The sequence below is a fragment of the Oryctolagus cuniculus genome, chromosome 7 (assembly GCF_964237555.1).
Source record: "Oryctolagus cuniculus chromosome 7, mOryCun1.1, whole genome shotgun sequence".
Classification (NCBI taxonomy): domain Eukaryota; kingdom Metazoa; phylum Chordata; class Mammalia; order Lagomorpha; family Leporidae; genus Oryctolagus; species Oryctolagus cuniculus.
Genome location: NC_091438.1, coordinates 58,852,979 through 58,869,106, shown reverse-complemented (window position 1 = coordinate 58,869,106; position 16,128 = coordinate 58,852,979). Strand labels below are relative to the sequence as shown.

The window sequence follows — 16,128 nt, the reverse complement described above, 5'->3', positions numbered from 1 at the left end:
CATTTGGGGAGTGAGCCAGCAGGTAGCCATCTCTCTGTGCGTCTTTCCCTCTCTCTCTGTCACTCTTTCACATAAACAAAATAAAAAGCTTTTTTTTTTAAAATGTCCATGGAAAGGTGAATTAAAAGATAAGTTTATTTGGGAGCAAAAAGTTCATGAAAATGCATCCTATGGAGAAAAATGCACGGATTTCAATTTTTTGCACTAAAAATAAATTTATCTTTGAATTCCATTTTTTTCCATGAATTTTTGAGGTGCTCTTGTATTTGCCCCTGCTCACCCCTTGGCTCCTAGTGCTTTAGTGATTCTGTCATTCCCTGTTCCTTCCTTGAAGAGTAGCTTCGCATGCTTCTTGGAAGTCATAACAAGTACCTAGGACGAACATCAGAAGGCATTGGCATTGATTTTGCAGGTGTGTCTACAGGTTGGTCATTCCAGTCTGTCACACAGGGATACTTGCAGTCCCACCCATGATCTAGGGGTGAGGATTGTCTGTCTCCCACAACTGGTCCACAGTCACATTTTGTATTTCCAATTTAGCAAAGCAGAAACCAAGAGACAGGAAATGCCCTCCCAGGCTGACCGCACCGCTGCCGGGCATCCGTGTCCCCAACGGTGGGGGCGTGCAGAGCCCGAGGCCCTGATTCCCCAGGTAGAACCTGTTTTAATTTCCATCCACCCCCTCTATTTCCCCCAGGGACTGAGGCCACTACAGGACTGAGTTAAAGCTTTGTCCTCTACACACCCACGTCAGCTCCCGCACCCCTGTTTGAGCCCTTGTACACCACTTGACCACACTTATTGTCAGGACTGGTTCTCCCACTAGCTGGCGAAGTCCTGAAGGGAGAGGATACTGCCTTATTCATCTTTGTATCTCCCTCCCCAAAGCACCGAGAGCCTAATATAGTGCCTGACCGAACAGATTCCAGCTGAGTGTGCGAGTTGTACATACTGCTCTCATGTCTGTCTTCTCTTCACCTGCACCTACGGCCAATGAGGAATCAGGAGGGCTACAGGAAGATCTCCCTCTCAACAAACATGGGGTTTTTGCATCTTCTAGCCTCAATCCCAAACCAGCACAGATGGGACCTACATCTTTGGGTCTAGTTACAGGGAGCCCAGAGTTTACGGCTAATATTTACACAACACTTTGTAATTTCAGCACGTTCATTGACAATAGCCTATTTCATTCTCACCTCCGTGGTCTGTCTAAAATGGTGCCCCCATACATGCATGCAACACACATGCCCTGGCCATGACTTCCCTCTGCTTATTTCTTGTGTTACACTTTGCACAGTCAGAATTCTTTCTGGGTTAAGCCGCCGCCTGCAGTGCCAGCATCCCTTATGGGCGCCAGTTTGAATCCTGGCTGCTCCACTTCCGATCCAGCTCTCTGCTATGGCTTGGAAAGCAGTAAGAAAATGGCCCAAGTTCTTGGGCCCCTGCACCCACGTGGGAGACCCTGAGGAAGCTCCTGGCTCCTGGCTGTGGATCGGCGCAGCTCTGGCCATTGTAGCCAATTAAGGAGTGAACCAGCGGATGGAAGACCTCTTTCTCTCTCTCTGCCTCTCCTTCTCTCTCTGTGCACCTCTTTCAAATAAATAAATAAATCTTCAAAAAAAAAAAAAAAAAAAAAGAACTCTTTCATTCATTTCCTTGTCTTTGGTCTGTACTCTTACTGATCTTGTTCACGCTCCTAGATCCCCTCCGGGGCTGGTGGGCAGCTTGTCCTGACACACTGTCCCTGATCACAGACCACTGACCAGTGCTCGGGATGAGGCTTCTGGGACACAATGGATTTGGGGCAGGATGGCGGATGGAGCACCAGAGGAAGAGTGACACCCAAAGCAGCCGACACCTGGTCACAACCAGAACAGATAACCAGGTCTGCTCACTAGCAAGCCCCTCACTCACTCTTACATCGCTCCGGTCCCCATCTCTCTGTTTCCATATGCACTTGGGGATTGCTTTTTCTAGAGCTGTGAAGAATGTACTTGGTATTTTGATTGGGATTACATTGAATCTGTAAATTGCTTTGGGTAGTTTGGACATTTTGATGATACTCTTCCAAAAAATGAACATGGAAGAGTTTTCTTTTTTTTTTTTTTGTTGGGGGGTGTGTGTGTGTGTGTCTATTTCTTTCATTCATGTTTTATAATTTTCATTGTAGAGATCTTTCACATCCTTGATCAAATTTATTCCGAAGTTATTCACATTTTTTTGTAGATAGTGTAAATGGACTGATCTTGTAAATTCTTCTCAACCAGAATATTGTTGGTGTTTAAGAATACTATTGATTTTTATATGTTGATTTTATATCCTGCAACCCTGTCAAATTCTCTTACAAGTTCTAATAGTCTCTTAGTAGGGTCCTTTGGTTCCCCGATATAATGGTGCCCACCTCCCTGAATGCCCAAACCGTCTAGGGCTCCCACCAAGCACCCAGCTGGCCCTTCCTCCTTTACCTTGTACCTGTCAAGCAGGCTTATGGGTGCAGTAATGGGTGCCAATCAACTTGATGACCCCTCAACAGCAGTGCATTTCCAGACCAACCCCCGTGCTGAGCCCAATGCATTTTTGGCTACAGTGAGACATCTGCCGTCATTTGGGCATGCTGCACAGCACATACCCGGTGCCTCTTCCTCCAGGCGACGGGCCTGCCCCACTCCACCCTCCCCGACACACTTCAGAGAAGTCACTGTCAGGCTCCAGCCACATGTCTGAGGACACGCCGTGTCTTTCTTTGGAGCTCTGTTTCTAAATGGATAGCCTTGACTGTGTTGCTTAATCCCTCCCTGTCTTCATTTCCCCTTTGATAAATGTGAAAGACCCTTCTCTGAGGACCGACTGATGCAACATAGGCACAGAACTGGGCTTGCCCAGCACCACGGGCAGTCACCAGCAATGTGGCTGCGACCGGGAGGGTCCATGTGTCCTGCTCAGGGCAGGTGCTGAGCCAAAGGAGAGTCATTCCACATCAACCACTCCTCCCCAGACGATGCAGTGGGGGCTTGCTAGGAACCTGTGAGGATGCGCTCCCCGGATTCCAAGTCTCTTCAGGGCCGATTTGTTCTTGGTTTTTTTGCTAGAGTGGCTCGAACACTATTCCAGACACCCCCCCCCCCCAGCAGTGCTCCAGGCTTCAGAGCCAGAAAGGCCTGTTGGAGATTGCAAGGAGGCAGCAGGGTCTTCCTCTTCCTGCTCCACACTTGCCAGGAGACATCTGACCCAGCCGCACAACCAGGCCTACTGGGCTGGCTCCTGCGCCCAAGGCACAGTGAGTTTCCAGTCCCCAAGTCGCTGCAGCTGAAGTCCTCCGAGAGGCCGGTCTCAGGAGCCTGATTATTCAGGGCCGCAATCACGGATTCTGTTTCTCGTGAATCATTCATTCTGGGGGGCCGGGCAGACGGCTAGGCACTCTTCACTGCTGGAAGAGCTGCCTCCTGGGCAGGCTGTGAGGGTTACTGGATGTCAGCAACACGGCAGATATGGTGGCCTGGCCCTGCCAAAACAGTGGCACGGCAAACAGGGGGCCTGTAACTTAATTTGCATTACATTTATTTGTGTTTGCTCTGGGCCCTAAACACCAAGCATCCTCTAATCATTCATTAGCTCTGGACTCTTTCCTGATTTGAAGGGGCAAGGAAATAGAATTTGCTCTAGGTGGAGAGTTTTGCCCCAAGGCTGGGCCAGGGAGCCAGGCTCTCCAGTCACTCCCAGGCCTCCAAGATAGCATCGCTTTCTGTCCTTGTCCCTCTGAGATGAGTCAACTGGGCTGCTGCTCTTCCCATTCCCAGAAGACAGCCAGACGCTGCCTCACTGACCATGACTTCAGCGGGGGCAACGGGACTGCAGGTCACTGCAGATGGTCCGGCCGTGCTCCCGCGCCCCCTCCCACCCCGCCCCCGCCCCATGCCCATGACTGGGGCTTTTTGTGTCTTCTTGGAGTTGGCACTCTCTCCTTCCCCTGCCAATAAAGCTGGCCGTTGTTTCTGAGCAAATGGAACAAATGAGCAGCATGAACTCCATGCAATGTGCAGGCTGGACGCACCTGCAGGGGCGCAAGGGCAGCTGCTGGCTGGGGAGGGGGAGCAGGCAGGAGCAGCTACAAGAGGAAGGTCCCCAATCCTCAGGGAGGACAGCAAGGGGTGAAGGCTAAACAGAACCCCAGAAACGGGCTGATGGACCCTGGCATAAGGTCCTAAGATGATTACAGGGTTCCCCCCCAACCTTTGTACTTGCTGAAAATGAACTCTTGACCCAGTGAAGGGAGTCCGTGACTATGCTTTTATAAATTCCATGGCAGGTGTTGAAGGCTTTGTGGTAAAGCTGAAATGGAGCTTAGGAAGCTATTGGCCCAGCTTCCCATTTCATCGGTGACAACAATAAAGGCCCAAAGAGGGAGGAGACGGAGCAAGGTAAAACCAAAGACTGACCTTCATCCAAGCACCAGCACCACCCTACCAAGAGCAGGTGTGGGGGGGGGGGGGTGCAGCCGGGACACACACACACACACACACACTCTACTGCCTCCTTCCCGTCCTGTTCAAGGAAGTCTTGCTCTCCCTAAGGTCAGGAGCCATGCTGGGGACTTCCCCAGGCTTCTGGGCTCTCTCTGGGCCTGGCACCAGGCTGGCACAACATCCAAGCTTCCATTCACCTTCCAGTTGCCCTGTCACAGGTTCTGCCTGACCCCGGGTGCAGCACTGTGACACAGCCAGTCCTTGTCATCGCAGCTACTGCCTGTGGGGAAAGAAACCCCCGTCCAGCAAGGTTAAGTATCTTGCCCCAGCTTGCCCTGCCCGTGAGAGTCGTGCGGGCCGTTCCCTGCAGCAGTCACACGCCCAGCTGCCGCGTTCCATCGCCCAGAGCAGCCCATTTAATCCGTTACAATGGGAGAACTGCCTTTCGCTTGCTCATTTCTGCAGATGACTAAGAGAGCCTGGGACTTGAGAATCCTGAATGCAGCAGAAAGACAGCCCAGGGGGCCAGCTCTTCCCTACAAAGGGAATCTTTAGAGCCAAACCTACTTCTTGACCCAGACCCTAACCTGGAAAGGATACTGCCTGTGTCAGAACCCAGCCTGGGGTCCCGCTGAGCCCTTGGAGAGGAGGCGCCAGTTTCCTAAACTTTGGCCTACCCATGCTCAGCTCTGCTCCTTTGACCATGGACATCACCAGCTGAGAGCGGTAGCCCGAGAGAAAGCTAAGCATCTGAGAAGCCAGAGGGTTGGTGTTCCAGCAGTCCCTGCGAGGAGTCCCCTGGGCGCGCAGGGCGCCAGCGGTGAGAGGCACCTGGATGCCTGCCCTGGCACCCCGAAGTGGAGGAAGCCAGAGGCGGCAGAGGAGGGCCCCGAGGCGGCTTTTCGCGCGTTGGCTGTGGCTGTCGGCTCCTGTCCCCCCCTCTCCGCCGCGGCGCGGGGAGGGCGGCTGTCGCTGTGATTCACCCGCGACACAATTTGAGGATGCTGGCGGTGCAGCCGGCCGGACACGCTCCTCCGGAACTGCGCCAGCCGCGGACGACGCCCAGCAGACCGCAGAGGCCCGCGCAGCCCCGGCCCACAGAGGGGCCGCTCCCCGGCGGCGGCTGGCGGCAGCGGCTCGGCGGCGACGCCACCGCGGCGTTCCTGCCAGGTAACACAGACGCTGCAGGTCGGGTCACAGGATTCCTGCCGGGTGACAGATCTGCAGCCCCGCTCGCCCGGAGGCCAGCACCGTGGGCCTGGCCCAGGGCCCCGGGAGATCCACGGGGTTTGCACCTGCCTTCCAGGACTGTGGCCTTGGCTCCCTGGCCCTGCAGACCGCACCTCTCTCTCTCTGCTGGAGTTGCCTAAGCAGGAAGCTGCTCCGGGCGCATTGGAGAGAGGGGAGCTGGGCGGCCAGCCAAAGGAAGTCACAAAGAGCAGCTTAAAAATAACCCCTCCGGGCCAGCCGTGAGGAAGGAGGAGCTCTTGGAGGAGCCAACTTGGGTCGGTGAGGGCCCAGGGCCATATCAGAAAGGCCCGGAACGCAAACCGGCAGGGGTTGCTCTCGGAGCCCACCCCAGGCCCTTATCTGCCTCCCAGGCCGCTGCCAAACTTGTCCTCCTCAGAGACTTCCGGCCCCGCCGGCATCTGTTTCCTCCCCTATATTTAAACCACCAGGTTAGTGAACTACGAGGGCCAGGGAAGCACAGAGCCTCCCGCAGCGCACACACTGGGCACAAGATGAGGCCGGGGCTGTGGCCTGCTCTCTGCCCCTCTCTCTCCTCAGCCCTGCTGGGTGAGCGCGCCTCAGACCCACGATCCTGTGCTGGGAGCAGCAAAGCGGAAGTGTGCGGACGCCCCTGGCCACGGGCAGCTGGGTGGTCAGCCCCGGGGCTGGGGGATGCCTCGCCACACCGGATGTGGGGAGGAGAAGCCGCAAGAAAGGACACCTGCTTCCCGGCCTGGGCCAGAGCCCTCCTGGGTGCAGACTCTCCCCACAGCTCCACCTGGGACGTACCTAGGCCTCTTAGCTTTTTAGGCTCCATTCCACCCTTACCTAAACAGAGCTGTTTGAAGAAAGGCAGCGTGGCTACCTTAGAACTTTCAGTTCTGCCGGTCCCTCAGCCCTGGTATTGGTGGTTCCTACCCGCCTCCCTGTCTCTGCCTTCCTACCCCACACATACACACGACGTAGCCTCATGAAACATGTGATGGGAGGACAGATGCCTAAGAATCTTCTAGAAGACCCCTCCTCGTGGAAGCAAGCACCCACAGGGCAGTCTGACAGCGCACGGTTCCCCTCCTAGTCTGGGAGGCGTAGACATGGCCGAGCAGCCCTCTGTCCCACTGCCTGTGGGCAGCTGTGGCCGCGGAGGGGGGAGTGCTCTACGGTTAGCCGTGGCTGTCACAGTTGCTGTCAACTGCGTCCTGCTCCCCTGGGCTCCTCTCCACATAACCCAGGCCATTTGTCCCCGCCAGAGACAGAAGCTTGGCTTTAAAACTGTCTTCCTTCCTCACACATAGAAAGCTTCGGCTCGTCGAATGTTTTCTGTAATTTCTATTCTGGGAATTTACCCGGAGTAGAGCATTTCTGAATTTCAGCCCACAGAAACACAGGCTGGAGTCACACCAGGCTTCAGACCCCCAGCCCTGCCACTTACGCTGCCTGAGCTGGAGCAAGTGACCTTAATTGTTCTGAGCCTATTTCTGCACCTGCAAAATGAGGCTGAAGTGGGTTAACGGACGCTACCTTACGACATCGTCAGGATTTAGTGAGATGGCATTCATAAACACCTGGCCCCTGCTCGGGCAGCTCATCGCAGGTTCTTAGTGGGCTGACGCACTTTCTATTGCTGTGTGAATTACCTGTTTCTGTTTGTGTTCCCCTTCAGAACCTCTTTTTTTTTTTTTTTAAGATTTATTTATTTATTTGAAAGTGGAGCAGCTGGGTCTCGAACTGGCGCTGATATGGGATGCCGGCACTTCAGGCCAGGGCTTTAACCCACTGAGCCACAGTGCCGGCCCCCAGAGCCTCTTATTAAAACCAGCACCCTTGGCCAGCGCCGCGGCTCACTAGGCTAATCCTCTGCCTGAGGCACTGGCACACCGGGTTCTAGTCCCGGTCGGGGCGCCGGATTCTGTCCTGGTTGCTCCTCTTCCAGGCCAGCTCTCTGCTGTGGCCAGGGAGTGCAGTGGAGGATGGCCCAAGTGCTTGGGCCCTGCACCCTCATGGGAGACCAGAAGAAGCACCTGGCTCCTGGCTTCGGATCAGCGCAGTGCGCTGGTTGCAGCGGCCATTGGAAGGTGAACCAACGGAAAAAGGAAGACCTTTCTGTCTGTCTCTCTCTCACTGTCCACTCTGCCTGTCAAAAAAAAAAAAAAAAAAAAAAAAAAAAAAAAGCACCCTTCTCAGCATTAGCTCCTGTTGTAACAGTGAATGATGGTTGAGTACCTGATACGCTATGCAGACTGGTTCTTGTGGGCCTTTTCACATTCCTTCGATGCAGAGGTCATTATTGTATCCATTATATAGCTAAGTAGCCTGAGGTTAAGTGACTTTACTGAGAATACCTATGTGATAAATGGTAGGTCCAGGATTTGGATCCAGGCAGGTAGGCTCCTGAGCCACAGCCTTTAACCTCTTTGCTGCACCCGTGCAGTCTGATGGACTGCAGTACCACTAATATTGACTTTTTCTGAACCTAGGGAAGATATGGATGGTCCTTGCTTCCTTGGAATATTTTCAGTTAGCCACAAGAATTGGTGTTTTGGTAATGACAGTTACCATTGACTCAGCAGCTACACCACTTATGCCAGGCACTTTGCACATTCTATCTCAAAACCAGGGCTCTCACCCTCAACTCTATTTTTTTTTTTTTTTTGGACAGGCAGAGTGGACAGTGAGAGAGAGAGACAGAGAGAAAGGTCTTCCTTTTTTCCGTTGGTTCACCCCTCAATGGCCGCTGTGGCCGGCGCATCACGATGATCTGAAGCTAGGAGCCAGGTGCTTCTCCTGGTCTCCCATGCGGGTGCAGGGCCCAAGGACCTGGGCCATCCTCCACTGCCTTCCCAGGCCACAACAGAGAGCTGGACAAGAAGAGGAGCAACCGGGACAGAATCCGGCGCCGGCCACCTCAACTCTATTAACGTTTTGGACTGGGAAGGACTATGCACTAAAGAATGTTCAGCAGCACCCGTGGCTTCGACCCACCCAATGCCAGGACAACCCCAGCCCCAAGTCACATGATCCAAACTGTCCCCCAGACGTTACCAAATGTTCTCTAGGGGGCGAAGATCACCACTCCCAGTGGCGAGCCTCTGCTCCAAGTGACAAGAGTAAAGTTCAGAAAGGTTAGGCAATTTTCTGAGGGCTTAGGCTGGCAAACAAAAGAGACAGAATCTGAGCCAAAGTTTGCCTAACATCAAGGCCCAAGTATTTATCACTACCTCACACTGTCTCCTGGTTCCTAAGTGAGGAAGCTGGGAATGGGATACTGAAATCCATCTGTCCCGAAGCAGTAGCATCAATCCACTCCAATTCCCTTTTCCCAAAACTTCAAATTCTATGCTTAACAACCTCTGACTGCCACTTATTAGAGCACACCTAGATGTAAGATCTGTGGAGCTAAATCGACTGTGACCCTGGCCATTCTGCTAAGCCTAGGAATTTGCACTCTGGGTTACACACCTGTGTCCCTTGGGTGTGGAACCACTGGGAACATTGGGCTCTTGAAACACAACGGCAGCTGTTCCCATGGCTTGCCTTCAGCCACTGTGTGAAAAGCGCTGAGACCAGAATCACAGCTCAAACCTCTGCCTGTGCTGCATCTCTGTTTAGTTCCAGATTAACTTACTAAAATCCCTATGGACACAAAATGGACCAAATTTGTGAATTAAACCTCTGCCTCTACACAGGTGTGAAATTGAAGACACAGTGCCCGGCACATAAATACCAAGTTGCATACAGGAACATTAATTCACAGAAGAATGGAAGTGACCCTAGGCCAAGGTTTCTTTTTTTTTTTTTTTTTTTTTTGGACAGGCAGAGTTAGACAGTGAGAGAGAGAGACAGAGAGAAAGGTCTTCCTTCCGTTTGGTTCACTCCCCAAATAGCTGCTCTGGCCGGCGCTGCGCCGATCTGAAGCCAGGAGCCAGGTGCTTCCTCCTGGTCTACCATGCGAGTGCAGGGCCCAAGGACTTGGACCATCCTCCACTGCCCTCCCGGGCCACAGCAGAGAGCTGGACTGGAAGAGGAGCAACCGGGACAGAATCCGGTGCCCCAACCGGGACTAGAACCCGGTGTGCCGGCACTGCAGGCGGAGGATTAGCCTATTGAGCCGCACCGCCGGCCTAGGCCAAGGTTTCTTTCATCATATTTTAGTGCCCTACTCTCACCCTCCAGCTTGGTGCCTTTTCCTCCTCTTTGCTGGGCCAGGTTGTACACAGACAGTGAACACGGTGAACGCACTGCACATTTGCAAACAGAACCTCCTTTCCATTGGATCTTCCATGCCCAAGCCCGGAATGCTCTCCTCTGCAGGAGAACTGCTAGCTGACAGCTGTTACTGCCCAGGTATGTAACCAGTACTCAGCAGCCTTGGCAGCCTCAGTAACTGTGCAGTCCAGAATCTGCCACATCAGAGTTGTCCACAATTCCCCATAGAGTCATCACCAAAGAATTTTCATTATGAGATTGTAAAATCAGCCGCCCCCCAAACAAGTGAGTGGGAAGATGGTGGCAAAGGGGGGGTGATAGGAAATCAATGCAGGAATGTAAAATATGCAGGCTTTCTCTTTAAGACTACAAGTTGCTAACCACATGATCAGGAGGGGAGGTGAAACCAAGTGGTAAAGATACAGAAAGTGCCTAAGAGGAGAAAAGTAACTATGTCTGTTTCAGGAGCGAGTCACTCATTTTACAAATACATCTTAAAACAGGCTTTTTCAAGCTACACATGTCAACATGCTAGTGACTTGTGGAATCAGCTTGTGGGTCATGACCACAGTATGCTTTCAATCAATGCAGTGGGAAGAAACGTGTGTGTCAGATTATGCTGCGTATAGTAAGGGTGTTTTTGTTCCAGTGATGCACTTGTGTGTTGACAGGTAGCAGTTTGAAATACCTCCTTTTGTCTTATGCCTTTATTGAAGTGTAACTGACATACGACACACTGCACGTTTGAAGTGTGCAGGCTGATACTTGTGGGCGTATGTGCACACCTGTGAACCTACCACTGCCACAATCAACGTGTCTGTCACTCCCAGAGACTCCTCCTGCCCCTAGGCAATCCTTCCCTTCCTCTTCTCCCCACCCCACCTTGGAACTACGTACGGGTCTGCTCTCTGTCACTGTAGCTAAGTTTGCATTTTCTAAAACATAGAAATTGGGTCCCGTACTATGTATGTACTGTTATTCATCTGGCTTCTTTCACTCAGTGTAATTTTGAGATTCATCCATGTTGTTGTAGACATCTACAGGCTTTCATTCTTACTGCTGAGTAAGAATGCATTGTAAGGAGCTGGTGCTGTGGCACAGCCGGTAAAGCCTCCATCTGTAGTGCCGGCATCCCAATGGGCGTCGGTTCCAGTCCCAGCTGCTCCACTTCCAATCTAGCTTTATGTACCTGGGAAAAGCTGCAAAGGATCACCCAAGTTCTTGGGCTGCTATATCCATGTGGGAGATCCAAATGAAGTCCTGGCACCTGGCTTTGGCCTGGCCCAGCCCTGGTCTTGGCGGTATTTTTTTTTAAAGATTTATTTTTTTAAAAGCCCTGGTCTTCTATTTTTTTAAAGATGTATTTTATTTATTTGAAACACAGAGTTACAGAGAGAGGTAGAGACAGAGAGAGAGGTCTTCCATCCACTGGTTCACTCCCCAGATGGCCGCAACGGCTGGAGCTGTGCCGGTCTGAAGCCAGGAACCAGGAGTTTCTTCCAGATCTCTCACGCGGGTGCAGGGGTCCAAGGACTTGGGCCATCTTCTACTGCTATCCCAGGCCACAGCAGAGAGCTGGATTGGAAGAGGAGCAGCCGGGACTAAAACCAGTGCCCATTTGGGATGCCGGTGCTTCAGGCCAGGGCTTTAACCTGCTGTGCCACATTGCTGGCCCTTTGTCGATCTTTTGGGGAGTGAACCAGCTGATGGAAGATCTCTCTCTCTCTCCCCCTTCCCCATCTCACCTCTCTCTCTGTTAACTCTGCCTTTCAAATAAATAAATAAATCTTATTGAAAAATTTGCATTGTATGGATCTACCACAATTTGCTCATACATTCACCTATTGGTGGACATCGGGATTATTTCCAGTTGGGGCTGTTACAAATAAAGTTGCCATAAACATTCATGTACAAGTCTTTAGGTGGACAAACATTTTCTTGAATAAATACCTGGCTATCTAATGGCTGGGTCATATGGCTGCTGTGTGCTTAACTCCGTAAGAAACTGCCACATCTTACTGGAAAAGGATTGTACCATTTTACATCACCACAAGTCATGAATGCGCTTCCCGGGTCCTTTACATAGATCCTCACCATTGCTTGGAAAAGTCAGTTGCTTTCATTTTAGCCATTCTAGTGGTTATGTAGCAGTATCTCCTGTTTTAAGTCGTGTATACCTAAGGACCAGTGAGACTGAGCATATCTTCATGTGCCTTTTATTTATTTGAAAGGCAGAGGGTGGAAAGAGAGAGGCAGAAACAAAGAGAGAAGGCGATTTTCTGTTCACTGGCTCACTCCTCCAGCTATCCACAATAGCTAGGGCTGGGCCAGGCCAAAATCAGGAGCCTGGAACTCCATCCAGGTTTCCCAAATGGGTGGCAGGGACCCAAACATTTGGGGCAACCATCACTGCTTTCCCTGGCACATTAGCAGGGAGCTGGATCTGAGGCAGAGCAGCTTCACCTGCTGCACCATAATGCTGGCTCCTCCTGTGCTTTTTTGATCATCATGTATCATCCTTAGAAAAATGATTGTCAAGCTTTTGCCTGTTTTTAAATTAAAATTGAATTATTCCTTTGTAAAAGTTGAATTTACTTTTTGTTTATTTGAAAGGCAGAGACACAGAGACAGGGAGTTATTCACCTTGTTGTCAAAGTTCTTTATGTATTTTCAATGCAAATCCTTTAGCAGATTTATGATTTAGGAATATTTTCTCCCAGTCTGTGGCTAATCTCATTTTCTTAACAGTGACTTTGAAGACAGAAGATCTCATTTTGATTATTTAATGTTATTTGTATAATTAGTAATTTTTGTGTCATTTTTAAGAAACCTTTGTGGGGCCAGTGCTGTGGCGTAGCAGGTGAAGCCAACACCTATGATGCCAGCATCCCATATGGGTGCCATTTCAAGTCTGGGCCACTCCACTTCTGATCCAGCTCTCTGCTATGGGCTGGGAAAGCAGTGCAAGATGGCCCAAGTCCTTGGGCCCCTGCACCTGTGTGGGAGACCCGGAAGAAGCTCCTGGCTCCTGGCTTCAGATTGGCACCAGCTCCAGCTGTTGCGGCCAGTTGAGGAGTGAACCAGCAGATGAAAGACCTCTCTCTCTCTCTCTCTCTCTCTCTTTCTCTCTTTGCCTCTCCTTTCTGTGTAACTCTGACTTTCAAATAAATAAATAAATCTTAAAAAAGAAAAGAAAAAGAAAGAAAGAAACCTTTGCCAAACCCAAGGCCAGTAAGACATTCCCCCTTTTTTTCCCCTCTCCTGGAAATTTTATAATTTAACATTATATACAAGACTATGTCTATTTAAGTTCATTTCTGTCTATATTGTGAGGTAGGAGTTGAGGTTCATTTTGTTGCACAGGGCTATGTGATTGTTTCGGCAGCATTTGTTCAAAAGATTGTTCTGTGGGAAGCCAGAATCACAAATGGGCACTGGTTCAGTCCCAGTTTTTCCACTTGTATTGCAGTTCTCTGCTATGGCCTGGAAAAGCAGTGGAAGATGCCCAAGTACTTGAGCCTCTGCACCCCTGTGGGAGACCTAGAAGAAGCTCCTGGCTCCTGGCTTCAGCCTGGCCCAGCCTCAGCCGCTGTGGCCATTTGAGGAGTGAACCAGCAGATGGAAGCTCTTTTTCTCTGTCCTTTTATGTCTGACTCTGCCTTTCAAATAATACACCTTTTTTAAAAATTAAAAAAAATTGTTCTTTACTTATTGCTGTGGCAATTTTCTTTTTTTTATGATTTTTATTTATTTGAAAGGCAGAGTTCCAGAGAGGCAGAGAGAGAAAGAGAGAGATCTGCTGGTTCACTCCCCAGATGGCCACAATGCCCAGAGCTGCACCAATCGGAAGCCAGTAGCATCTTCTGGGTCTTCCACGTGGGTGCAGGGGCCCAAGGACTTGGACCATCTTCTACTGCTTTTCCAGGCCATAGCAGAGAGCTGGAGCAGAAGTGGAGCAGTTGGGACTCAAACTGGCGGCCACATGGGATGCCGGCACTGCAGGCAGTAGCTTTACCCGATATGACACAGCAACGGCCCCCAGCACTTTTCTTGAAAGTCAGTTGGTCATATGTGTGTGGGTCTACTTCTATTTTGACTTTTATTCTGTTCCATCATTCTCTCTAGTTTTATACAATACCACCTCATCTTGACTGCTGTAGTTTTATAGTAAGTCTCAAGATCAAGTACTATAGTATTTCAACTTTGTTTTTCTTTTTCAAAGTTGTTTTGGCTGTTCTAAGTTGTTTGAAATTTTTTAAATGTTTATTTATCATTTATTTGAAAGGCAGAGCTACAAAGAGAGAGTGACAGAAATCTTACATCTGTTGCCTCACTCCCCAAATGGCTGCAACGGCCGGGGCTGGGCCAGGCTGAAACTAGGAGCCCCAAGCTTCCTCCAGGTCTCCCACTTGGGAACAGGGGCCCAACCACTTGGGCCATTCACTACCACTTTCCCAGGCATGGTAGCAAGGAGCTGGATTGGAAGTGGAGCAGCCAGGTCTCAAACTGATGCCGATATGGGATGCCAGCATCCCAGGCACTAGCTGATCCTCTATGCCACAGTGCCAGCCCCTTGAATTTTCTAAAATACATTTTAAAATCAACTTTCAAATCTTTCCCCAAAAAATTTTAGGCATTTGTTTTAGGCATTTTATTGGATTGTGCTAAATTGATACATCAGTTTGGGAAAGAACTGCAAATTCAACAACTGTAGCAGAAATTTGGGACATGAACCAGTGATGGAAGATATCGCTTTCTCACACACACTCTCTCTCTTTCTCTTTCTGTCTTTCAAGTAGATGAAAACAAAGAAATAAACATTTTAAAAAGTCTTTAGGGGCAAGCATTTCACACAACTATTAAGACACCACTTGGGACGCCTGTATCCCACATCAGAGTGCCTAGGTTAAAGAGGCTCCTCCTCTGATTCTGGCTGCCTACTAATGCACACCCTGGCAGGCGGCGGGTGATGGCTTAAGTGCTCAGGCTCCTGACAACCATAGGGAGACTCAAATTGAGTTCAGAGCTCCTTGTTTCAGCCTGGCCAAATCCAAGCTGTGTGGTAACTGGGGGAGTCAACCAATGAATGGGAAATCTCTGACTCTGATTCTCTCTCTCCCTTTCAAATTTTATTTGGAAAAAAAAAAAAACCCACTTTGGCCCCATTTTTCTTTAGCTAATAACATAAAAAAAAAAAAAAAAGACTGTAGTCACCTGGTTGCATTCCCAGGAACTGCTTCCTTTAAAAAAATAGATTTATTTATTTGAAAGGCAGAATTACAGAGTCGGGGTGGGGGAAAAGAGAGAGAGAGAGAGAGAAAGGTTTTCCATCTGCTGGTTCATTCCCCAAATGGCCACAACGGGCAGGATTGGGCCATACTGAAGCCAGGAACCAGGAGCTTCTTCTAGGTGGGTAGCTTCCAGCTTCTTCCCCTTGCACGTGGGCGCAGGGGCCTAAGCACTTGGGCCATCTTCTACTGCTTTCCCAGGTGCATTAGCAGAGAACTGGATCAGAAGTGGAGTAGTAGACTCAAACCACTGCCCATATGAAATGCTGGCATCGCAAGCAATGGCTTAACCTTGTATGCCACAGCACTGGCCCCTACATTCATTTAAAAAAGAATATATGTCTATAATTTTCCCCTGTAATATCTGTCTTCAGATTCAAAGCAATTTTAGATTTATAGGATCAGTTAGGAAGGTTTTTCTTCAATTATCTGGAAGAGTCTGTGTGGAGTTGGTAATAATCTTAAGAGTTTGATAAAACTCAGTGGGAAAGCCATATGGGCTGGAGTTTATGTGAAGATTTTTAATTATAAATTCGATTTTTGTAGCTTTAAGATTCTATGTCTTTCAAAACATTTTTTTCTATTTCATCTAAATTGTTTAATTTATTGGCAAACAGTTGTGATTAGTACTCACTTATCTTTTTAATGTGTGTGGCAGCTGTAATGATGTCTTCTATTCTTTTTTTTTTTTTTTTTTTTTTTTGGACAGGCAGAGTTAGAGAGAGAGAGACAAAGAAAAAGATCTTCCTTTTTCCATTAGTTCACTCCCCAAGTGGCCACTATGGTCAGTGCGTTGCAGCCAGCGTTCGCACCGATCCAAAGCCAGGAGCCAGGTGCTTCCTCCTGGTCTCCCATGCGGGTGCAGGGCCCAAGGACCTGGGCCATCCTCCACTGCACTCCCGGGCCATAGCAGAGAGCTGGCTTGGAAGGGGAGCAACCGG

The 16,128-nt window shown here is 50.0% G+C and overlaps 1 long non-coding RNA gene across 1 annotated transcript in view; it reads right to left on the bottom strand.

The window, feature by feature from the left end:
* Positions 1–234: 234 nt before the first annotated feature.
* The window catches only part of LOC127493409 (uncharacterized), a 56,167-nt gene continuing 40,273 nt past the window's right edge, over positions 235–16,128 (bottom strand). The window contains exon 3 of the long non-coding RNA XR_011390530.1: positions 235–372. This is a non-coding gene — a long non-coding RNA (uncharacterized lncRNA). The remainder of the gene's footprint in view (positions 373–16,128) is intronic.